We start from the raw sequence: 13,750 nt of genomic DNA, 5'->3' as shown, positions 1-13,750 counted from the left end.
TCCTAAATGAAGCAGTGGCAACCAATCGGATTCCTTCGTGATTTGTGATATGCACAGTATATTTATATTTCTGTACTGTTTTAGTAATTTTTTGAGGAGTGCTGTGTACGTGTGTTTTAAAGTGTTCTTACTAAGAAAGTAAGGGATTTGCAAAATTGCATCGTGCTGCTTCTTGAATATTTAGTCAGGTTAAATAGTGATACATACATGCGCTAATTGTGAGTTTCCCAAACAGCTGTTCCTAACCTTTTAATGAGGAGGAATGCCGAGCACCCAGTCTGACAAGTCTATATTGCTGCTGTGACTATCCGTATTTTGTTACTTGCGGGTATATTCCTAGATTACATAAGGTGTCAGTCGAGCCTTCAAGGAGTTCAGCGCTGTGGGATGCTTCAACTCAGATTTAACATAAAACTACTTTGTGTTCTAATAATAATAATAAATTAGTGCTGTATAGGGCAAAATAATGTTAAACAATTACATTTAGACAATTCTTTATAATAAGCTGTGCTGTGTAAAATGTTCTGTACTCGTCTCTTTTGAGTAATGTTGGTGGGGCTAGCTAGCGCAATTTTGCCGGTTTAGGTTTTAGCACCGACAAAGAAATCAAGACGTTGACTTGCTGTAGTATTTCATTTTAACAGTTTTTTTCTGACTTTCTTTAGGAGTGTCTCATTGTAGCCCTTTGAACATGTACTGATTCCTTTTTTTGCGCTGTTGATACTCCATTTCCTGTGGACTGTACTGATGACGTTTTTGTGTGCTCTGACTAACCGTTACTTAGTACGTGCATGTCAGCAGCTGGCCATTTAGTTTATTTTGTAAGTATGTACCCACCTTAGATTGGGTTACTATTATTTATCTAACTGCATCCTCTGTCCAGAGTAAATGCACGATCAGCAGTCTACACCCTTTAGATAACTAACATGAACAAACTGTTAATGGAAGCCCACACAGATATATTGCTAGGGAGATGAATGACAGACATGAAGACAGAAATTACTTATAAATGTAAAAAATATATCTATTTTTTCAAACAGATCCCTATGCATATAATACCCCAGATGAATTAGCAGCAGAATCGAATGGGCAACGTCTATCTGTGAGGCAAAAGGTAACACTTTATAAATGTTATTTGAAGGCTTCTTCCCTAATTCATTTTTTACATATGTTCTACTCTGATAGCTGAAAACTATTGTTTTTAAGTAGAAATGCCTTTAATATCCTTTGCTAGAATATGCATTTGTTTTTGTCCATCTACAGCTTTGCAATGGAGTCTGAGATTGCTTTCGACCCTGTTTTCAGAGAGACTGTTAAAACCTTACATTAAAGCTTTTGGATTACTGACTGGGTGTAATTTATTATTTTTTTGGTGCTTGATAGCAGACTGTTAAAACCTGCTGATCATTCCAGGGTTACGTAAATTAACATACATTTGTTCTGGTTTTCACTTGGCTGTCTAATCTTGTGGATCACTACCCCTTTGTGTTTCAGTTGTTTTGGGTGGTTCTTGTCTTATGGCAAGTTATTTGTTTTCTATGGTGGTTATAAGATCTTATACCCAGGTTGAAAAGCTCTTAACTTTGCATTTTTGTTGTAGGCCTGTCTGTTCCTTCTAGGACCTATTCTACTTGCTGCCTTACAGTGGATAAGATGGCTGCCATTATTTCCTGCAACTTGGTCACATGTTCCTGGACACTTCAGATAGGAACAGGCTCAGCTTGAATGAATGTCAGCTTCAGTAATGATCAATTTGTGTGCATGTTAAGCTGACATTGTATTATTCTCTTGGGTTACCATGTTACAGCTTTCTGTGACTGTATAGCATAAGAAATATTGTTTTATATTGTAAGGTGTAGCAATTTCCAGGCAAATCATTGCTGTCAGGTTTAATTCTTCTTCTTCTTTCGGCTTAGGGGTCGCCACAGTGGATCACGTGTCCGTTCATGATTTTTTTATTGGAAAGTTGTGCAGCATTGATATTAGACTTGCATGGGAGTGTTGCTTAAACCCTTTTACCAGTTTGCCGTTTGGGTACTGGTTTGCATTGCAAATCTATTTTAAAATGGAGTTTGGTGTTAGTCATTTTATGCTGTGTATTTATGAAGCTCTTTTTCTAATATCTTTATGCCATAATATTTGCTTGTATGGGACAGTGACCTTTCAGTTGTTTTGTAAGTTATGGTTTTATTTTTCAGATTTTGTCAAGTTATTAACTTTTGAGTTTGTCAAGCTGTTAACTTCATGGTACTGTCTGATGCTAAGCTGGCCTGTCTCCTGAAAACAGAATGCTGGATAACAAGAACAGTGCTGATAAATATTTCCAAAGGTTCTGAATGCATATTTTGGTTCTCCTGAACAAAACAGTCCCCTCTACTGAGTAATGCTGGGGAATGTTACTGAAGGGTCGTTTGGGGAAATATTTCATTCATGTGCATGTGCATACATCAACAATTTTATTGAAGGGGTCCCTTGGGTAAATGCTTCATTTTGGTGATTGCACATACTAGGAAATGCTAGTGAAGAGTCACTTGGGTAAATGCTTCATTTTGGTGATTATGCACGCCTCAACATTTTACTGAAGGGGTCAGTTGGCTGAATGTTTCATTTTGGTGCATGTGTATACATAGACATACTAATGAAGATGTTGTTTGGTGAATAATTCATTGTATATGAGGGAAGTGCTTCTGCATACATGGTCAGACTGCCACAGCACATTTGGGTGGAATGAAAGACTGCATCAACAATATACTGTTGATTTTAGGCATAGCTTACCCAGATATTTTGGAGAGTATTGCTGCCTTTTTCACTGCTGTGTCTTATTCTAACTCGAGGGATGGTTGGGTGAGATAAAATTATTTACTACTTTTGGAGTAATTCTTACATGGATCAGCCAAGTAATTTACATATTTATGACTATGTCATTTCTGTTTGATTATACACAGCAGTTGGCTTAGTGACACTGATTGCACAAAAGTACCAGCATGGAGCAACCACATATTTTGGGCAATGTTCCTAGCTCTATTAGTCATGTGAGGAATTTAGGTGGGAGGAAGGGTATACAAGTGTTATACTATTTTTACTGAATTACTCTGGTCTTCTCCTAACAGATGGTAATGAGTCAGTGTTACATAACACCTGCACCAGGTAATATAATGAATGCCTACTCAACAGGTTATGTGCAGCAATTATCACCTGTGTCTCAACATGCATACCTTTGCATTAATGAAAGGAAGGTCATTATCACATTAGTAATACATGCAGTTACAGTAAAGCAGTGAATCATTATCACTTTTCTGGGAAAAGTCTCAGCTGCTGTCACTGTTATTCACATAAGTAGCTGTTACTGTTATTCACATAAGTAGAAGTCGTTATCACTTTGATGCATGCACAAGTCAGGTTGTGTTTTTTCTCTGCTTGGAGTCATTGCAGACAACTCCCCTCATTCTTCATCAACTACCTACCCTCCTAAACCCCTGATTTTATTCTTCCTGTGTATATGCATATATAAATATAGATATATACATATATAGATATATATATATATATATATATATATATATATATATATATATAGACACACACACACACACACACACACACACACACACACACACACACACACATTTATATTTGTGCATATGTGTGCATATGGATATATATGTATGTACATAATGTACTTACACATATATACATTGGTCACACCAATGCAAAAAGATTCCAACTAAGTAACAAAGATCTGGATAAGCTGACCGTGAAAATCACTGCTCGTACACAAGGATGCAGAACTGTATTTATTTTAAATCCACACGACACAAGATACAGAGGTTAAGCGCTTTCAACTGTATGTTACAGTCTTCTTCAGAACACATCATTTAACAAGTTCATCCCTTATATACTCGTCTATATTACATAATTGAAAAATTGCTTGTAAGAACCGCCAAAAACTTTAAAGGCATACTGATGGTCAACACAAGCTGCAATACAAACATCAGCTTATCACTCCATATAATGTGAACAGATAAACAAATACACACATGTATAACCTTTTAAAATATAAAATATAAGATAGAAATGATAATAGAATATTGTGTTAAAATGAATATGTGTATAAACTGAAGACTCACTGAATAAAAATACTAACACTAAAAGGCATTTGTGCAAACATAGTATATATATAAAAATGTTAAAACCAAAAATTTATTAATTTGATTTATGTAAACAAGTATGAAAAAATGTTTTTGCAAAAATGTTTGCATGACATATGCTTGTGCAAAAATTGCATATGAAAACATTGATTGTACAAAAATTAATAATAATAATAACATCTCGCTGTAAATAAATACCTTATACCATAATAGCGTACACCTAATTATTGGACTGAGTACATGTTGTAATAGTGATCGTAAAACTACACATATGGCAAATGACCCAAAACTATAATTATAGGACACGTTCTAAAGTAGCTGAAATAGATGCAAAGACCATATTATAGGAGAGCTAAAAATGGTTTAATACTAATAAAGTCGTTAAGACCTGGTCTTCTGGTGGAATCTGTCAAGATCTGCCATCTACTTTCACTTTGTGCCAACTCCATTTTCCAGTTCCCTCCAAACGGTGTAATGGTGATCTGATCTATAATTGCAAATGTAAAGCTATGCTCAATCCCTTTCTCCAAGATGTGTCTGTATAAAGCATTTTTAGTGTCACATTTTTGTATCCTATAATAATGTTCATACATACGTTTTTTCAGCTGCCTTTCCGTTTTACCAATGTAATGTGCGTTGCAACGTGTACATGTGGCTACATATACTATCCCTTTTGAATTACAATTACCCGGCCTACTTATAATATAAGTGCGATTAATGTCATCCAACCTAATTGTCTTGGCTAGATTGATATACTTACATTGCTTACATCTACCACACTTAGTTGTTCCTTTATGTCCTTCATCTTTGTCCTTTGCGTAACTTGCCCTCTCGAGCAATCGCTTCACATTGGGAGCCGTCTTATAAACACATTTGGGAAATTTGCCTAATATTTGTTCTATGCCCATTGAAGCTAATACTTCCCAGTGTCTTTTAAGAATTTCTCTAATTAAGTATGTATGAGGTGTGTACATCAGTACACATACTCTCCCATGGAAATCAGTCTGCTTCTCTATCTTTTTATCCATATTGTAACAGCCTAATAATGGTAAATACTTGTGACCCCACTCATTTTGCACAAATTTAATCATGTCATTGACCATATTGTCTGGATAGGCATGGTCCAAAAATAAATTCTTAATAAACCTAAGTTCGGTCTCCATGATACCCTTAGTAGATGATATTCTTGCTGCTCGGATGCATTGCCCTTTTATTACATTCTTAAAGATGTGAAGGGGATGGTTACTAGTGTAATGAATGTAATCATTCGAAAATGTGGGCTTTCTGTACACTTTTGAAATGAAACCTTCGTCATTATGACTAATTAATATATCCAAATATGAAATTTCAGTATAACTGTAGTTATGTGTGAATTTCAAAAATTCTGTGGTGTTGTTAAGGAAATCCATGAATTCTTCTAGTTTCTCCACTGATCCCTTCCAAAGGATAAATATATTGTCCAGGTATCTGGCGTAATATGATATATCAGAATAGAATGCACTGTTAAATACATGTTCTGACTCCCATTCAAGCATAACCAAGTTCGCGAAAATGGGAGCACAAGCTACTCCCATTGCCACTCCCATGGTTTGCTTGAAATATTCTCCCTGGAAAACTATATAATTGTGGTCCAATACCAACCCCATCATATCACAAATTAAACTGATCTTATCCCAGGAAAAGCCTGAATGTTTTCTTAAACTACTTGCAAAGAGTTCCAAGCCTTCATCTTTGGGAATACTTGAAAACAAGTCCTTGACATCTATAGTAAGATATATTAAGTTAGGATGCCATTTATCCTTGGTTAAATCCCCCCAAAAATTTCCACGAATCTTTCATGATATGGGGAATAGAGTTGTAAATATTTTTTAACCATCTATCAATCAGTTTTCCTATATTGAAAGTTTTGGATCGGGAGCCAGAGACAATAGGTCGAAAAGGTGGATTCTCTGTAGATTTATGAACCTTGGGGATTCCCACCATTTTCGCCAGAACCGGATGGTCTACTTTTAAAAATGAATAAGTGTCGTTGGATATCCTGTTATCAATCAGATATTCTTCTATACATAAATCTATTCTTTTGTGACCGATGTTAATTTGGTTAATGGATATATTTTCATAGTTTCCTGACTCATAAAGGAGATTGTGTATACCCTCATTGTACTCATTAGTGTAAAATATGACTGCCCCACCACCTTTATCGGGCTTCATAATTCTGATATCTTTATTACACATGAATTTAGATAGAGATTCTCTCTCTAATAAAGAAAGGTTGTCGTTGTAAAAATTCCTATCTTTCCTTAAATTCTTAAATGTCCAGTATATATCATTACAAACCAATTTTTCGTAATTCAATACATGTGGATTAGTCTCAGGAATAAATGTACTTTTCTTCACAAGGTCTGTTCCTGCTATGCCAGTGAACCTCATCTCTTTAGAACTGTTTTTGTCAAAATATGCTGCTAAATTGAGTCTTCTACAAAACATCTTTACCTCCTTAATGTTGTCCACTAAGTTCAAACCAGTCATGGGAATGTACTTCATTCCCTTACTCAAAAGTTTGACAAAATCAGACTCTACCTCTACCTCCGTGTAATTGTACACTTTAAACCCTTCATATACAATTACATTGGGTCGTTGACTGACAATGTTGTTCTCCTGAGAAACTGCTCCATCAATGTGATTGATACTGTTATCTGTGTTACTTATATTATTCCCTTTGAAGTCAATACATTGGGACAACATAGACCGTTGACTTAACACATATTCATCACAAACCAAAGATGTTGGTGGCTGTTCACTTCCATATTTTGTCATACCCTTTGCCACTGCTTGTTGGGATTTCGTACTGGAAAAACCTCCCCCCCTGAAAATTTTCCTCCCTGGTATTACCTTTTGATGGTTTTCTCATAGAATAATAGTTGTTATAATTACTAACAGGGTCCTTATGTGAGGGCCACACATATGCCCTATTGTTCTTATATAGATCCAAATCACGAGATATTTTCCTGTTTTTTCTGTCCACTATAGTGTGAATTTTATTGTCTGCTACTGTGTATTGTTTCATATATAACTCCTTCCATAAATCAAAGTCCTTATGGCTTGTAATAGTATTGTTCATACTTTCCAATTCATTAGCCAACTTAATAAGTTTTTCGTCCTGGTGTTTAATTAATAATTTAATGTATGCATACCCAAAACTGTCAAATAAATCATTAAAATCCTTGATAGTATCCACTCCATAAACAATACCCAAAGGCAGTTTAAAAAATCTTAAGCCTTTGGGCACAATTTTTAGTTTAAGACACTTAGACAAATAACTACAATCTAATTTAGTATTTTTGTAAGACACAAGTTTTTTACCAAAATCATATATTAATTCCTTCACAGAAGTGTGCATCAATTCTGTACTTTTATGTTTATTATTAATAAATCCAACCTCTGCATCAAAAAAATCAAAGCTGTCATCTAAAAACTGTTCCATCATACCTTCTTCAATACACCCTCTTACATTACATTTTTTGTTACTTATTTTGTGTTCTAAATCGTCTCTTCCTTGATTTACAGTAGATTTATATCTGCAGGGGCTCGATAAATTATGAGTGATAGTCTGAGTTACAGTACCTTTAGAGGCCAGTGTGGCCTTAGATTTCCCGTTGCCATAAGTTTTAACTGAAGGAAATTCCTTCGGGCGTGCTCCGGTAAGATATTTCTCCTGTCGGGCCCTACTAAAACTAAAATCAAATGTGAAATCCTGTTCCGATATATTGTGCAGGTGGTCACTGCATAAATGGCCATCCCCATTATTAATTAAGTCTAGTCCATCTGCAATAGTTCCTTTTCGCTTGTCTGGTAGATCGATAATAATGTTAGTGTTGCAGTTTAAATCGAAAATGCCGTCAGTGTCCCTTAGCTCTTTAGGGAAACCACAGTCTGGTGTACCCAGTATGTCGGATCCATACTGCCCTGGAGATGATGCTAGTGCAATGGCACTATGCTCCTTACGCTTGTTTAAAACAACCGCTTCCCTGAAGTACGTGCCTCGGCGTCATCCAAAACAGACACTTCCATCGATTTATGGGACTTTCCTTTCTCAACGTTTACAGTTACCAAGCTGGTAACTAATTCCAAAAGTCTGTGCACCTCACATTGTAAAGATGCTAAATCAGCTCTCATTAGAGCTAGTTCATCCTTCGACGATAAAGCAGTTGGAGAGTCCACCAAGTCGGCCATCCAAAAAGTGAACTCAAACCAATTTCTCTAATTAAGTATGTATGAGAATACATGATTACATTCATTACACTAGTAACCATCCCCCTCGCGTCTTTAAGAATGTAATAAAAGGGCAATGCAGCAAGAATGTCATCTACTAAGGGTATCATGGAGACCGAACTTAGGTTCTAAGGTTCTAAGGAACTATTGCAGATGGACTAGACTTAATTAATAATGGGGATGGCCATTTATGCAGTGACCACCCGCACAATATATCAGAACAGGATTTCACATTTGATTGTAGTTTTAGTAGGGCCCGACAGGAGAAATATCTTACCGGAGCACGCCCGAAGGAATTTCCTTCAGTTAAAACTTATGGCAACGGGAAATCTAAGGCCACGCTGGCCTCTAAAGGTACTGTAACTCAGACTATCACTCATAATTTATCGAGCCCCTGCAGATATAAATCTACTGTAAATCAAGGAAGAGACGATTTAGAACACAAAATAAGTAACAAAAAATGTAATGTAAGAGGGTGTATTGAAGAAGGTATAATGGAACAGTTTTTAGATGACAGCTTTGATTTTTTTGATGCAGAGGTTGGATTTATTAATAATAAACATAAAAGTACGGAATTGATGCACACTTCTGTGAAGGAATTAATATATGATTTTGGTAAAAAACTTGTGTCTTACAAAAATACTAAATTAGATTGTAGTTATTTGTCTAAGTGTCTTAAACTAAAAATTGTGCCCAAAGGCTTAAGATTTTTTAAACTGCCTTTGGGTATTGTTTATGGAGTGGATACTATCAAAGATTTTAATGATTTATTTGACAGTTTTGGGTACGCATACATTAAATTATTAATTAAACACCAGGACGAAAAACTTATTAAGTTGGCTAATGAATTGGAAAGTATGAACAATACTATTACAAGCCATAAGGACTTTGATTTATGGAAGGAGTTATATATGAAACAATACACAGTAGCAGACAATAAAATTCACACTATAGTGGACAGAAAAAACAGGAAAATATCTCGTGATTTGGATCTATATAAGAACAATAGGGCATATGTGTGGCCCTCACATAGGGACCCTGTTAGTAATTATAACAACTATTATTCTATGAGAAAACCATCAAAAGGTAATACCAGGGAGGAAAATTTTCAAGGGGGGAGGTTTTTTCCAGCACGAAATCCCAACAAGCAGGGGCAAAGGGTATGACAAAATATGGAAGTGAACAGCCACCAACATCTTTGGTTTGTGATGAATATGTGTTAAGTCAACGGTCTATGTTGTCCCAATGTATTGATTTCAAAGGGAGTAATATAAGTAACACAGATAACAGTATCAATCACATTGATGGAGCAGTTTCTCAGGAGAACAACATTGTCAATCAACAACCCAATGTAATTGTATATGAAGGGTTTAAAGTGTACAATTACACGGAGGTAGAGGTAGAGTCTGATTTTGTCAAACTTTTGAGTAAGGGAATGAAGTACATTCCCATGACTGGTTTGAACTTAGTGGACAACATTAAGGAGGTAAAGATGTTTTGTAGAAGACTCAATTTAGCAGCACATTTTGACAAAAACAGTTCTAAAGAGATGAGGTTCACTGGCATAGCAGGAACGGACCTTGTGAAGAAAAGTACATTTATTCCTGAGACTAATCCACATGTATTGAATTACGAAAAATTGGTTTGTAATGATATATACTGGACATTTAAGAATTTAAGGAAAGATAGGAATTTTTACAACAACAACCTTTCTTTATTAGAGAGATAATCTCTATCTAAATTCATGTGTAATAAAGATATCAGAATTATGAAGCCCGATAAGGGTGGTGGGGCAGTCATATTTTACACTAATGAGTACAATGAGGGTATACACAATCTCCTTTATGAGTCAGGAAATTATGAAAATGTATCCATTAACCAAATTAACATCGGTCACAAAAGACTAGATTTATGTATAGAAGAATATCTGATTGATAACAGGATATCCAACGACACTTATTCATTTTTAAAAGTAGACCATCCGGTTCTGGCGAAAATGGTGGGAATCCCCAAGGTTCATAAATCTACAGAGAATCCACCTTTTCGACCTATTGTCTCTGGCTCCCGATCCAAAACTTTCAATATAGGAAAACTGATTGATAGATGGTTAAAAAATATTTACAACTCTATTCCCCATATCATGAAAGATTCGTGGAAATTTTTGGGGGATTTAACCAATGATAAATGGCATCCTAACTTAATATATCTTACTATAGATGTCAAGGACTTGTTTTCAAGTATTCCCAAAGATGAAGGCTTGGAACTCTTTGCAAGTAGTTTAAGAAAACATTCAGGCTTTTCCTGGGATAAGATCAGTTTAATTTGTGATATGATGGGGTTGGTATTGGACCACAATTATATAGTTTTCCAGGGAGAATATTTCAAGCAAACCATGGGAGTGGCAATGGGAGCAGCTTGTGCTCCCATTTTCGCGAACTTGGTTATGCTTGAATGGGAGTCAGAACATGAATTTAACAGTGCATTCTATTCTGATGTATCATATTACGCCAGATACCTGGACGATATATTTATCCTTTGGAAGGGATCAGTGGAGAAACTAGAAGAATTCATGGATTTCCTTAACAACACCACAGAATTTTTGAAATTCACACATAACTACAGTTATACTGAAATTTCATATTTGGATATATTAATTAGTCATAATGATGAAGGTTTCATTTCAAAAGTGTACAGAAAGCCCACATTTTCAAATGATTACATTCATTACACTAGTAACCATCCCCCTCACGTCTTTAAGAATGTAATAAAAGGGCAATGCATCCGAGCAGCAAGAATGTCATCTACTAAGGGTATCATGGAGACCGAACTTAGGTTTATTAAGAATTTATTTTTGGACCGTGCCTATCCAGACAATATGGTCAATGACGTGATTAAATTTGTGCAAAATGAGTGGGGTCACAAGTATTTACCATTATTAGGCTGTTACAATATGGATAAAAAGATAGAGAAGCAGACTGATTTCCATGGGAGAGTATGTGTACTGATGTACACACCTCATACATACTTAATTAGAGAAATTCTTAAAAGACACTGGGAAGTATTAGCTTCAATGGGCATAGAACAAATATTAGGCAAATTTCCCCAAATGTGTTTATAAGACGGCTCCCAATGTGAAGCGATTGCTCGAGAGGGCAAGTTACGCAAAGGACAAAGATGAAGGACATAAAGGAACAACTAAGTGTGGTAGATGTAAGCAATGTAAGTATATCAATCTAGCCAAGACAATTAGGTTGGATGACATTAATCGCACTTATATTATAAGTAGGACGGGTAATTGTAATTCAAAAGGGATAGTATATGTAGCCACATGTACACGTTGCAACGCACATTACATTGGTAAAATGGAAAGGCAGCTGAAAAAACGTATGTATGAACATTATTATAGGATACAAAAATGTGACACTAAAAATGCTTTATACAGACACATCTTGGAGAAAGGGATTGAGCATAGCTTTACATTTGCAATTATAGATCAGATCACCATTACACCGTTTGGAGGGAACTGGAAAATGGAGTTGGCACAAAGTGAAAGTAGATGGCAGATCTTGACAGATTCCACCAGAAGACCAGGTCTTAACGACTTTATTAGTATTAAACCATTTTTAGCTCTCCTATAATATGGTCTTTGCATCAATTTCAGCTACTTTAGAACGTGTCCTATAATTATAGTTTTGGGTCATTTGCCATATGTGTAGTTTTATGATCACTATTACAACATGTACTCAGTCCAATAATTAGGTGTACGCTATTATGGTATAAGGTATTTATTTACAGAGAGATGTTATTATTATTATTATTAATTTTTGTACAATCAATTTTTTCATATGCAATTTTTGCACAAGCATATGTCATGCAAACATTTTTGCAAAAACATTTTTTCATACTTGTTTACATAAATCAAATTAATAAGTTTTTGGTTTTAACATTTTTATATATATACTATGTTTGCACAAATGCCTATTAGTGTTAGTATTTTTATTCAGTGAGTCTTCAGTTTATACACATATTCATTTTAACACAATATTCTATTATCATTTCTATCTTATATTTTATATTTTAAAAGGTTATACATGTGTGTATTTGTTTATCTGTTCACATTATATGAAGTGATAAGCTGATGTTTGTATTGCAGCTTGTGTTGACCATCAGTATGCCTTTAAAGTTTTTGGCGGTTCTTACAAGCAATTTTTCAATTATGTAATATAGACGAGTATATAAGGGATGAACTTGTTAAATGATGTGTTCTGAGGAAGACTGTAACATACAGTTGAAAGCGCTTAACCTCTATATCTTGTGTCATGTGGATTTAAAATAAATACAGTTCTGCATCCTTGTGTACGAGCAGTGATACATTGGTCACACGTATATATATATATATATATATATATATATATATATATATATATATATATATATATATATATATATCAAAGTTTGGTTACTGTGCATATCTCTACATGTTCATGAAGGGGTCATTTGGGTGAATGTTTCATTTAGGGACATGTGTATAACATGCAGTAATGAAGATGTTGGTAGGGGAAATAATTCATTTGTGTACCAGGGAAGTGCTTGTACATGCATGGTCAGGCTGCTGAAGATCGTAATACAGACATGGTGTAACAAGTATAGGTTGTCTATAGCTCAGGTTTCAGTGATGGTTTTAATTTTTTGTTTATGAATCCAGCTTTCAAGAATAATTTATTATCTCTTAACAATATGCACATACTGCATTGAGGAAAACTGATAGGTCTTATTGTAACCACTGTGATGGTCAGATGCGATAACTGGAATTATTACTTTTGTGACTAATTCTTACATGGATGACACAGATAAGTTTGCCATTTCTTCTTGTATTACTGTACTTCTGCTTATACTCAATAGTTGGGCATGTTTCCATGCTTGGTCAGTTATTGGTGGAAATTAGGTGGGTAGGAGGAAGGGCTCAGTAACATCCAAGTGTTATACTATTTTGACTGAATTATAATGATGTAGTATTTCTACTGGATGATAATGAATGCCTCGGCACTCCACTCTAACATGTATTAGAACATGCTAATGCAAAGAATACTGCCCCTGTGGCTAGGATGGAAGATTTGGATGGGCTAACCAGGTAATGCATATGATATACATACATATGAAGTCTTCCAATACATCTGTCAAACATCAGTAGTAATCTGTTTGCAATTTCTTTCCTGTGCAGGTTTGTCCACCTTCTGACACTGTCATGGTTGCATGACCAGGAGAACGACAAATGAGAGTGTGGGTATGTGGCCATTCCTAGATTCACTGGGCTGCCAGCCATGCCTCCG

General features: G+C 35.3%; 1 long non-coding RNA gene across 1 annotated transcript; it reads left to right on the top strand.

Moving 5' to 3' along the window:
* The first annotated feature begins 11,922 nt into the window (after positions 1 to 11,922).
* On the top strand, positions 11,923 to 13,137 carry LOC122804059. Its single transcript, XR_006365159.1, has 3 exons — positions 11,923 to 12,011; positions 12,425 to 12,427; positions 13,126 to 13,137. It is a non-coding gene; the product is annotated as an uncharacterized LOC122804059 (long non-coding RNA).
* The last annotated feature ends 613 nt before the right edge of the window (positions 13,138 to 13,750 follow it).

Source organism: Protopterus annectens, chromosome 6.part0, assembly GCF_019279795.1.
Source record: "Protopterus annectens isolate FY-2018-M chromosome 6.part0, PAN1.0, whole genome shotgun sequence".
Taxonomy (NCBI): Eukaryota; Metazoa; Chordata; order Ceratodontiformes; family Protopteridae; genus Protopterus; species Protopterus annectens.
Note: the sequence above shows the minus strand (reverse complement) of the source record. Positions and strands in the feature narration are given on the sequence as shown.